Source organism: Oncorhynchus clarkii, chromosome 5, assembly GCF_045791955.1.
Source record: "Oncorhynchus clarkii lewisi isolate Uvic-CL-2024 chromosome 5, UVic_Ocla_1.0, whole genome shotgun sequence".
NCBI classification, from domain to species: Eukaryota; Metazoa; Chordata; class Actinopteri; order Salmoniformes; family Salmonidae; genus Oncorhynchus; species Oncorhynchus clarkii.
Genome location: NC_092151.1, coordinates 90,139,695 through 90,152,114, shown reverse-complemented (window position 1 = coordinate 90,152,114; position 12,420 = coordinate 90,139,695). Strand labels below are relative to the sequence as shown.

Below are 12,420 nucleotides of genomic sequence, written 5' to 3'. Positions count from 1 at the left end.
ATAGCCCACAAAGATCTTCTCCACGGCACAACCCAAGGGGGGCGCCAACCCGGACAGGAAGATCACGTCAGTGACTCAACCCACTCAAGTGATGCACCCCTCCTAGGGACGGCATGAAAGAGCACCAGTAAGCCAGTGACTCAGCACCTGTAATAGGGTTAGAGGCAGAGAATCCCAGTGGAAAGAGGGGAACCGGTCAGGCAGAGACAGCAAGGGAGGTTCGTTGCTCCAGAGCCTTTCTGTTCACCTTCACACTCCTGGACCAGACTACACTCAATCATAGGACCTACTGAAGAGATGAGTCTTCAATAAAAACTTAAAGGTTGAGACCGAGTCTGCGTCGCTCAGATGGATAGGCAGACCATTCCATAAGAATGGAGCTCTATAGGAGAAAGCCCTGCCTCCAGCTGTTTGCTTAGAAATTCTAGGGACAGTAATGAGGCCTGCATCTTGTGACCGTAGCGTACGTGTAGGTATGTACGGCAGGGCCAAATTGGAAAGATGGGTAGAAGCAAGCCCATGTAATGCTTTGTAGGTTAGCAGTAAAAAATCAGCCTTAACAGGAAGCCAGTGTAGAGAGGCTCACACTGGAGTAATATGATCACATTTTTTGGTTCTAGTCAAGATTCTATCAGCCGTATTTAGCACTAACTGAAGTTTATTTAGTGCTTTATCCGGGTAGCCGGAATGTAGAGCATTGCAGTAGTCTAACCTAGAAGTGACAAAAGCATGGATACATTTTTCTGCATCATTTTTGGACAGAAAATGTCTGATTTTTACAATGTTAAGTAGATTGAAAAAAGCTGTCATTGAAACAGTCTTGATATGTTCGTCAAAAGAGAGATCAGGGTCCAGAGTAACGCCGAGGACCTTCACAGTTTTATTTGAGACGACTGTAGAACCATCAAGATTAACTGTCAGATTCAAGAGAATATCTCTTTGTTTCTTGGGACCTAGAACAAGCATCTCTGTTTTTGCTCCAGCTCCTTCAAGTTGGATGGGTTCAAATCAACTGTAAATGTCGGTGTTCCTCAAGGCTCCGTTTTAGGACCACTATTGTTTTCACTATATATTTTACCTCTTGATGATGTCGTTCAGAAACATAATGTTACCTTTCAATGCTATGCGCATGACACACAGCTGTACATTTCAATGAAACATGGTGAAGCCCCAAAATTGTCCTCCATGGAAGCCTATGTTTCAAACATAGGATGGTTGTCAGAGGACAAACCATCCACAGAGACAAACTGATATCTTTCCGACAGATAAGATCTAAACCAAGCCAGAACTTGTCCGTGTAGACCAATTTGGGTTTCCATGTTGTGTAAATCAAATGATACAAACCCCCAAGAAATACATTTTAATTTCAGGTTGTATTGCAACAAAAGAGGAAAAATGCCAAGGGGGGGGTGAATACTTTCGCAAGCCACTGTGGGTCTACTTTGCAGTCAACATTTAATTTGGAAGTTTTTTGGGGAAAGCATTCGAAAATGTCATTCAAACAGCACATGATGACTGAATTTAACCAAGACTTCAGACAAAATGCCTTTACATACCTGGTTTACGCACCCATTGTTGCCATGACATTTTACTGGTAGTTATCATAAGTTTAAATATCTTCCCTACCTACCTACCCCCTGTCATTCTTTTGTGAGCTGCTCCACGAATCACCAGTTCAGAGTTGCGAGCTCGTGCTGCCCGACAGATAATAGCCTATTCCGCTCAGGCTACGTATGTGTATGTGAGAAATAATCAACATAACAAACTAACAGCTTCAGGAAGTCATCTGTTTTTTTCATCAATTATATAAACCTATATTGAAAATAGAGTTATTACCATGTTTTTTCCCCCACCTTGCCCAAGCGGGCCACGGACAGGGATGATTGACTGGCCTGGAGGGTTTCCAAAACCTCACAGCAGGCAGCCCTTTGTCAGCCCTGCAACATAATATGTAATAATACACATCTATGTAACTGAAGGGATTTGGTGAAATGTAACGGAGTAAAAAGGAAGTTACTTCGTAAGAGTACAAGTACAGCCCACAGACAGTAACTAGAACAGTACTAGTTCCTCCAGACAGTACTGGTTCCTCCAGACAGTTATAGTTCCTCCAGACAGTAACTATAACAGTACTAGTTTCTCCAGACAGTACTAGCTCCTCCAGACAGTACTAGTTCTTCCAGACAGTACTGGTTCCTCCAGACAGTACTAGTTCCTCCAGACAGTACTAGTTCCTCCAGGCAGTACTAGTTACTCCAGGCAGTACTAGTTCCTCCAGGCAGTACTAGTTACTCCAGACAGTACTAGTTCCTCCAGGCAGTACTAGTTACTCCAGGCAGTACTAGTTACTCCAGGCAGTAATGGTTACTCCAGGCAGTACTAGTTACTCCAGGCAGTAATAGTTACTCCATGCAGTACTAGTTACTCCAGGCAGTAATAGTTACTCCAGGCAGTACTAGTTCCTCCAGGCAGTAATAGTTACTCCAGGCAGTAATAGTTACTCCAGGCAGTACTAGCTCCTCCAGACAGTACTAGTTCCTCAAGACAGTTATAGTTCCTCCAGTCAGTACTAGTTCCTCCAGTCAGTACAGCCCACAGAGAGTAAATATAACAGTACTAGTTCCTCCAGACAGAACAGCCCACAGAGAGTAACTAGAAGAGTACTAGTCCCACCAGACAGTACTAGCTCCTCCAGACAGTACTAGCTCCTCCAGACAGTACAGCCCACAGAGAGTAATTAGACCAGTACTAGTTCCTCCAGACAGTACGAGTTCCTCCAGACAGTACTAGTTCCTCCAGACAGTACAGCCCACAGAGAGTAACTATAACAGTACTAGTTCCTCCAGACAGTACGAGTTCCTCCAGACAGTAACTATAACAGTACTAGTTCCTCCAGACAGTACGAGTTCCTCCAGACAGTAACTAGAAGAGTATGAGTTCCTCCAGACAGTACAGCCCACAGAGAGTAACTATAACAGTACTAGTTCCTCCAGACAGTACGAGTTCCTCCAGACAGTACGAGTTCCTCCAGACAGTGCTAGTTCCTCTAGACAGTACCAGTTCCTCCGGACAGTACAGACCACAGACAGTAACTATAACAGTACTAGTTCCTCCAGACAGCACTAGTTCCTCCAGACAGTAACTATAACAGTACTAGTTCCTCTAGACAGTACTAGTTCCTCCAGACAGTCCTAGTTCCTCTAGACAGTACTAGTTCCTCCAGACAGTACTAGTTCCTCCAGACAGTAACTAGAAGAGTACTAGTTCCTCCAGACAGTACTAGTTCCTCCAGACAGTACTAGTTCCTCCAGACAGTAACTAGAAGAGTACTAGTTCCTCCAGACAGTACTAGTTCCTCCAGACAGTACTAGTTCCTCCAGACAGTAACTAGAAGAGTACTAGTTCCTCCAGACAGTACTAGTTCCTCCAGACAGTACTTGTTCCTCCAGACAGTAACTAGAAGAGTACTAATTCCTCCAGACAGTAACTAGAAGAGTACGAGTTCCTCCAGACAGTACAGCCCACAGAGAGTAACTATAACAGTACTAGTTCCTCCAGACAGTACGAGTTCCTCCAGACAGTACGAGTTCCTCCAGACAGTGCTAGTTCCTCTAGACAGTACCAGTTCCTCCGGACAGTACAGACCACAGACAGTAACTATAACAGTACTAGTTCCTCCAGACAGCACTAGTTCCTCCAGACAGTAACTATAACAGTACTAGTTCCTCCAGACAGTACTAGTTCCTCCAGACAGTGCTAGTTCCTCCAGACAGTAACTAGAAGAGTACTAGTTCCTCCAGACAGTAACTAGAAGAGTACTAGTTCCTCCAGACAGTAACTATAACAGTACTAGTTCCTCCAGACAGTACTAGTTCCTCCAGACAGTGCTAGTTCCTCCAGACAGTAACTAGAAGAGTACTAGTTCCTCCAGACAGTAACTAGAAGAGTACTAGTTCCTCCAGACAGTAACTCGAAGAGTACTAGTTCCTCCAGACAGTAACTAGAAGAGTACTAGTTCCTCCAGACAGTAACTAGAAGAGTACTAGTTCCTCCAGACAGTAACTAGAAGAGTACTAGTTCCTCCAGACAGTACTAGTTCCTCCAGACAGTACTTGTTCCTCCAGACAGTAACTAGAAGAGTACTAATTCCTCCAGACAGTAACTAGAAGAGTACGAGTTCCTCCAGACAGTACAGCCCACAGAGAGTAACTATAACAGTACTAGTTCCTCCAGACAGTACGAGTTCCTCCAGACAGTACGAGTTCCTCCAGACAGTGCTAGTTCCTCTAGACAGTACCAGTTCCTCCGGACAGTACAGACCACAGACAGTAACTATAACAGTACTAGTTCCTCCAGACAGCACTAGTTCCTCCAGACAGTAACTATAACAGTACTAGTTCCTCCAGACAGTACTAGTTCCTCCAGACAGTGCTAGTTCCTCCAGACAGTAACTAGAAGAGTACTAGTTCCTCCAGACAGTAACTAGAAGAGTACTAGTTCCTCCAGACAGTAACTATAACAGTACTAGTTCCTCCAGACAGTGCTAGTTCCTCCAGACAGTAACTAGAAGAGTACTAGTCCCACCAGACAGTACTAGCTCCTCCAGACAGTACTAGCTCCTCCAGACAGTACAGCCCACAGAGAGTAATTAGACCAGTACTAGTTCCTCCAGACAGTACGAGTTCCTCCAGACAGTACTAGTTCCTCCAGACAGTACAGCCCACAGAGAGTAACTATAACAGTACTAGTTCCTCCAGACAGTACGAGTTCCTCCAGACAGTAACTATAACAGTACTAGTTCCTCCAGACAGTACGAGTTCCTCCAGACAGTAACTAGAAGAGTATGAGTTCCTCCAGACAGTACAGCCCACAGAGAGTAACTATAACAGTACTAGTTCCTCCAGACAGTACGAGTTCCTCCAGACAGTACGAGTTCCTCCAGACAGTGCTAGTTCCTCTAGACAGTACCAGTTCCTCCGGACAGTACAGACCACAGACAGTAACTATAACAGTACTAGTTCCTCCAGACAGCACTAGTTCCTCCAGACAGTAACTATAACAGTACTAGTTCCTCCAGACAGTACTAGTTCCTCCAGACAGTCCTAGTTCCTCTAGACAGTACTAGTTCCTCCAGACAGTACTAGTTCCTCCAGACAGTAACTAGAAGAGTACTAGTTCCTCCAGACAGTACTAGTTCCTCCAGACAGTACTAGTTCCTCCAGACAGTAACTAGAAGAGTACTAGTTCCTCCAGACAGTAACTAGAAGAGTACTAGTTCCTCCAGACAGTACTAGTTCCTCCAGACAGTACTAGTTCCTCCAGACAGTAACTAGAAGAGTACTAGTTCCTCCAGACAGTACTAGTTCCTCCAGACAGTACTTGTTCCTCCAGACAGTAACTAGAAGAGTACTAATTCCTCCAGACAGTAACTAGAAGAGTACGAGTTCCTCCAGACAGTACAGCCCACAGAGAGTAACTATAACAGTACTAGTTCCTCCAGACAGTACGAGTTCCTCCAGACAGTACGAGTTCCTCCAGACAGTGCTAGTTCCTCTAGACAGTACCAGTTCCTCCGGACAGTACAGACCACAGACAGTAACTATAACAGTACTAGTTCCTCCAGACAGCACTAGTTCCTCCAGACAGTAACTATAACAGTACTAGTTCCTCCAGACAGTACTAGTTCCTCCAGACAGTGCTAGTTCCTCCAGACAGTAACTAGAAGAGTACTAGTTCCTCCAGACAGTAACTAGAAGAGTACTAGTTCCTCCAGACAGTAACTATAACAGTACTAGTTCCTCCAGACAGTACTAGTTCCTCCAGACAGTGCTAGTTCCTCCAGACAGTAACTAGAAGAGTACTAGTTCCTCCAGACAGTAACTAGAAGAGTACTAGTTCCTCCAGACAGTAACTTGAAGAGTACTAGTTCCTCCAGACAGTAACTAGAAGAGTACTAGTTCCTCCAGACAGTAACTAGAAGAGTACTAGTTCCTCCAGACAGTAACTAGAAGAGTACTAGTTCCTCCAGACAGTAACTAGAAGAGTACTAGTTCCTCCGAAATGTACTTAAGAACTGTAACATGTTACTTTCTACCCCTGTACTATTCCATATATCAGGGGACCAATTACATTCAGCCGTGTGACGATTTCTCCTTGAGCGGATGGTCGAGGGGCCGAAACATAGTTATCAATAATGTATACACTGCAAATTGACCGCAACAATCCCAAACAGATACAGTATATAGTATTTGAGAAAAACAAAATGATTTCAAACCTTGATTTACATTGGGATATGATTACATATGTGTCTCTATTTATGCGTTGGAATACTTGGGAACAGATTTCCTGAATTCAAATCACTGAGATGATTTCCTGGTGATATTAAAGTATTTTATGTTCAACAACGTAACTATAACAGTACTAGTTCCTCCAGACAGAACAGCCCACAGAGAGTAACTAGAAGAGGACTAGTCCCTCCAGACAGTACTAGCTCCTCCAGACAGTACTAGCTCCTCCAGACAGTACTAGTTCCTCCAGACAGAACAGCCCACAGAGAGTAACTAGAAGAGGACTAGTCCCTCCAGACAGTACTAGCTCCTCCAGACAGTACTAGCTCCTCCAGACAGTACTAGCTCCTCCAGACAGTACTAGCTCCTCCAGACAGTACTAGCTCCTCCAGACAGTACTAGTTCCTCCAGACAGTACTAGTTCCTCCAGACAGTACTAGTTCCTCCAGACAGTACCTATACCAGTAAAAGTTCCTCCAGACAGTACTAGTTCCTCCAGACAGTACTAGTTCCTCCAGACAGTAATATTTCCTCCAGACAGTAATAGTATCCCCCCCCACCTATTGAGGAACCCTGCCCTACATAGTGCGCTACCCTTGGCCCAAGCCATAATTCAGATCTGCCACCTATCTCCACGGCACACCGCTCCCTACTCAAAGCCCATGCCACATCATCATGATCCACCCTAGAGAATGATCTACAGCCTTAGGTTTCCATTCTAAAGACGTCTTGTGTTTCTTGCCTCCCCCTCTATCCATCTGAATGGGAATCACACCTGGCTTGGCCTTCAAGTGTTGAGGTGAGGGCATCCTATTGTATCCCTTACTGTAATTTATAGGCTGGCACAGTACTGGGATTCCTGTGTCTCTGAGGAGTGTTATGAGTGGCGGGTAGTGGGGTTAGTGTGGCTGGGCCTGGGCCTGGACTTGTGGAGGGAGGGAAGGATGGAGAGAGCGAGAGAGGGAGGGAGAGAGAGAGAGAGAGGGGGGAGGGAGAGAGGGAGGGAGGGAGAGAGCGAGAGAGAGAGCGAGAGAGGGAGAGAGAGGGAGGGGGTGAGAGAGAGGGAGGGGGTGAGAGAGAGAGGGGGTGAGAGAGAGAGGGGGTGAGAGAGAGAGAGAGGGAGGGAGAGAGCGAGAGAGGGAGGGAGAGAGAGAGAGAGAGAGAGAGCGAGAGAGGGAGGGAGAGAGCGAGAGAGAGAGGGAGAGAGAGAGAGGGAGAGAGAGAGAGGGAGAGAGAGAGAGAGAGAGCGAGAGAGGGAGGGAGAGAGAGGGAGAGTAAAGCAGGGAAGGGATCAAAGAGCTGGGCCTTGGCGGTGGATTCCCAGATGTGAGCATGGAGTGCCGTGCGGCACGGTGACGAGGCCTCTGGGAGTTCCCTCGGCGAAGCCCGGCCATATTTCTAACCCATCAGTCACAGTGACCTGCGGCTCTGGTTACAGCGCTACGGTTTGTGTTTGTGTGTGTGTGCTTTTGTGTGTCTGTGTGTGTAACATTACATCCAGGGCCACAGGAGTATAGAGTGTCTGTCGTCTGGACAGACACTCCCCTTGGTATGGCAACATTCCCCCAGGAACACGTCACTGTGATCATCCAGAGGTTATCCCCAGCCCTATCGCCCTGAGTTACCCCCAGCCCTGTCGCCCTGAGTTACCCCCAGCCTTTACCCCCAGCCCTGTCGCCCTGAGATACCCCCAGCCCTATCGCCCTGAGTTACCCCCAGCCTTTACCCCCAGCCCTGTCGCCCTGAGTTACCTTTTACCCCCAGCCCTGTCGCCCTGAGTTACCCCCAGCCTTTACCCCCAGCCCTGTCGCCCTGAGTTACCTTTTACCCCCAGCCTTGTCGCCCTGAGTTACCCCCAGCCCTGTCGCCCTGAGTTACCCCCAGCCCTGTCACCCTGAGTTACCCCCAGCCTTTACCCCCAGCCCTGTCGCCCTGAGTTACCCCCAGCCTTTACCCCCAGCCCTGTCGCCCTGAGTTACCCCTTAACCATTCTATTAGGACCATTGGCCTGACTGGCTCCAACAGAACTTCAGAATTAACCATTCTATTAGGACCACTGGCCTGACTGGCTCCAACAGACCTTCAGCCACAACACTGAGACTTCCACTGAACCAAGAGTTGAGTAGAGTAGGTCCTTATGAGTCTCTATGGAAAACCCTTTTCAGGGAATTGTTATGATGCTGCTCTGGGTCTCAGGAAATCAAATTAATTACAGTGGGAGAAGGAGAGTCAAATAAATAGTCTAGACCTGTAACTACTGCATGGCAATGCATCCCTAACAATAACGCGACCGATTGTAACCAGTCTGAGAAGCCAGAGAAAGAGGTGAAACCACAGCTTTTATATGATGTCTGTTTTTAGTCGACATTAAACTGAGGGCCAGGAGTTATTACGTGACCTGACATGGAAAAACTCTCAGCCCTTGTTAAAGCCTGTTGAATAATTAGGACCCAGAGATGTTACAGTAAATTGAATAATTAGGACCAAGAGATGGTACAGTAAATTGAATAATTAGGACCCAGAGATGGTACAGTAAATTGAATAATTAGGACCCAGAGATGGTACAGTAAATTGAATAATTAGGACCCAGAGATGGTACAGTAAATTGAATAATTAGGACCAAGAGATGGTACAGTAAATGTAATAATTAGGACCCAGAGATGGTACAGTAAATTGAATAATTAGGACCCAGAGATGGTACAGTAAATGTAATAATTAGGACCCAGAGATGGTACAGTAAATTGAATAATTAGGACCCAGAGATGGTACAGTAAATGTAATAATTAGGACCCAGAGATGGTACAGTAAATTGAATAATTAGGACCCAGAGATGTTACAGTAAATTGAATAATTAGGACCCAGAGATGGTACAGTAAATTGAATAATTAGGTCGCATCACATATTCATGAGGAAATCCTGAACCTAACCATAATTCACCCATCAGTCCAGTGTGGTAGGGCAAGTCCTGTGGGGCGGTATGCCATGTGTGTGGAGTCCAGCTGAACCTCACATAGCTTTTAGTAGTTCAGACGCGTGAGTTTACGGTCACTATTTACAACCTTCAGAAATCATACTGACGTTCATAGCTGTGGGCCATCAGCCTGGCTGTTTTGAAGTCACACTTTACGGGCGAGCATGAATAGAATCCAATTACTAACAAATGTGTGAGTGTGTGTTAGAGAGAGAGAAAAAGAGAGGGAGAAAGAAAAGAGAAAAGAGAGAGAAAGAGAAGAGAGAGAGAGAATAACCTTTAGCTATTGTTATCTGTAATGGTTTTCTATGCTGATATTTACTCTGGCTGTCCTCTAACTTTCCCTCCCTCCATGTCTCTCTCTCTGATGTGTCAGCAGTCAGAGTGTATAGTTTGACAGGGCCAAAGAGAGCCAGGCGATATTTAGAGTGAAATGTCTAAAGTGAGTTCCTCAGGGAGAGAGAGAGAGAGGGGGGAGAGGGGAGAGAGAGAGGAGAGAGAGGAGATAGCGAGGAGAGAGGGGAGAGAGAGAGGCGAGAGAGAGAGAGAGAGAGATGAGAGAGAGAGAGAGAGAGGAGAGAGAGAGAGAGAGAGAGAGAGACCAGAGAGAGAGAGACCAGAGAGAGGGAGAGACCAGGGAGAGGGAGAGAGAGAGAAAGAGAGAGAGAGAGTGACCAGAGAGAGAGAGAAAGCAGAGAGAGGGAGAGACCAGGGAGAGACCAGAGAGAGGGAGAGACCAGAGAGAGGGAAAGACCAGAGAGAGGAAAAGACCAGAGAGAGGGAAAGATCAGAGAGAGGGGGAGACCAGAGAGAGGGAGAGACCAGAGAGAGGGGGAGACCAGAGAGAGGGAGAGACCAGAGAGAGGGAGAGACCAGAGAGAGGGGGAGACCAGAGAGAGGGAGAGACCAGAGAGAGGGAGAGACCAGAGAGAGGGGGAGACCAGAGACAGGGAGAGACCAGAGAGAGGGAGAGACCAGAGAGAGGGAGAGACCAGGGAGAGGGAGAAACCAGAGAGAGAGGGAGACCAGAAAGAGGGGGAGACCAGAGAGAGGGAGTGACCAGAGAGAGGGAGAGACCAGAGAGAGGGAGAGAGAGAGAGGGAGAGACCAGAGAGAGGGAGAGATCAGAGAGAGAAAGAGAGAAGGAGAGGGAGAGAGAGAGAGAGACCAGAGAGAGGGAGAGACCAGAGAGAGGGAGAGACCAGAGAGAGGGGGAGACCAGAGAGAGGGAGAGACCAGAGAGAAGGAGAGACCAGAGAGAGGGAAAGACCAGGGAGAGGGAGAGACCAGAGAGAGGGAGAGAGAGAGAGAGAGAGGGAGAGACCAGAGAGCAAGAGAGGGAGAGAGAGAGAGAGAACAGAGAGAGGGAAAGACCAGAGTGAGGGAGTGACCAGAGACCGGGAAAGACCAGAGAGAGGGAAAGACCAGAGAGAGGGAGAGACCAGAGAGAGGGAGAGACCAGAGAGAGGGAGAGACCAGAGAGAGAGGGAGACCAGAGAGAGGGGGAGACCAGAGAGAGGGAGAGACCAGAGAGAGAGGGAGAGGTAGAGAGAGAGAGAGAGAGACCAGAGAGAGGGAGAGACCAGAGAGAGGGGGAGACCAGAGAGAGGGGGAGACCAGAGAGAGGGGGAGACCAGAGAGAGGGAAAGACCAGGGATAGGGAGAGACCAGAGAGAGGGGGAGACCAGAGAGAGGGAGAGACCAGAGAGAGGGAGAGACCAGAGAGAGGGGGAGACCAGAGAGAGGGGGAGACCAGAGAGAGGGAGAGACCAGAGAGGGGGAGAGACCAGAGAGGGGGAGAGACCAGAGAAAGGGGGAGACCGGAGAGAGGTGGAGACCAGAGAGAGGGAGTGACCAGAGAGAGGGAGAGACCAGAGAGAGAGTGGGAGAGACCAGAGAGAGAGTGGGAGAGACCAGAGAGAGAGCGGGAGAGGGAGAGAGAGAGAGACCAGAGAGAGGGAGAGACCAGAGAGAGGGAGAGACCAGAGAGAGGGAGAGACCAGAGAGAGGGAGAGACCAGAACGAGGGGGAGACCAGAGAGAGGGAGAGACCAGAGAAAGGGAGAGACCAGAGAGAGGGAGAGACCAGGGAGAGGGAGAGACCAGAGAGAGGGAGAGACCAGAGAGGGGGAGAGACCAGAGAGGTGGAGAGACCAGAGAGAGGGAGTGACCAGAGAGAGGGAGAGACCAGAGAGAGGGAGAGAGAGAGGGAGAGACCAGAGAGAGAGAGAGAGAGAGAGAGGGAGAGAGAGAGAGACCAGAGAGAGGGAGAGACAGAGAGAGGGAGAGACCAGAGAGAGGGGGAGACCAGAGAGAGGGAGAGACCAGAGAGAGGGGGAGACCAGAGAGAGGGATAGACCAGAGAGAGGGAGAGACCAGGGAGAGGGAGAGACCAGAGAGAGGGAGAGACCAGAGAGAGGGAGAGACCAGAGAGGGGGAGAGACCAGAGAGCGGGAGAGACCAGAGAGGGGGAGAGACCAGAGAGAGGGGGAGACCAGAGAGAGGGAGAGACCAGAGAGAGGGAGAGACCAGAGAGAGGGAGAGACCAGAGAGAGGGAGTGACCAGAGAGAGGGGGAGACCAGAGAGAGGGGGAGACCAGAGAAAGGGAGAGACCAGAGAGAGGGAGAGACCAGAGAGAGGGAGAGACCAGAGAGAGGGGGAGACCAGAGAGAGGGGGAGACCAGAGAGAGGGAGTGACCAGAGAGCGGGAAAGACCAGAGAGAGGGGGAGACCAGAGAGAGGGAGTGACCAGAGAGAGGGGGAGACCAGAGAGAAGGGGAGACCAGAGAAAGGGAGAGACCAGAGAGAGAGAGAGACCAGAGAGAGGGAGAGACCAGAGAGAGGGGGAGACCAGAGAGAGGGGGAGACCAGAGAGAGGGGGAGACCAGAGAGAGGGAAAGACCAGGGATAGGGAGAGACCAGAGAGAGGGGGAGACCAGAGAGAGGGAGAGACCAGAGAGAGGGAGAGACCAGAGAGAGGGGGAGACCAGAGAGAGGGGGAGACCAGAGAGAGGGAGAGACCAGAGAGGGGGAGAGACCAGAGAGGGGGAGAGACCAGAGAAAGGGGGAGACCGGAGAGAGGTGGAGACCAGAGAGAGGGAGTGACCAGAGAGAGGGAGAGACCAGAGAGAGAGTAGGAGAGACCAGAGAGAGAGTGGGAGA

The 12,420-nt window shown here is 48.7% G+C and overlaps 1 protein-coding gene across 1 annotated transcript in view; it reads left to right on the top strand.

Annotated features, from left to right (window-relative positions):
• LOC139410276 (anosmin 1b) overlaps positions 1–12,420 on the top strand; it is a 147,251-nt gene that overhangs the window by 78,506 nt on the left and 56,325 nt on the right. The gene's annotated exons all lie outside the window — the stretch shown is intronic.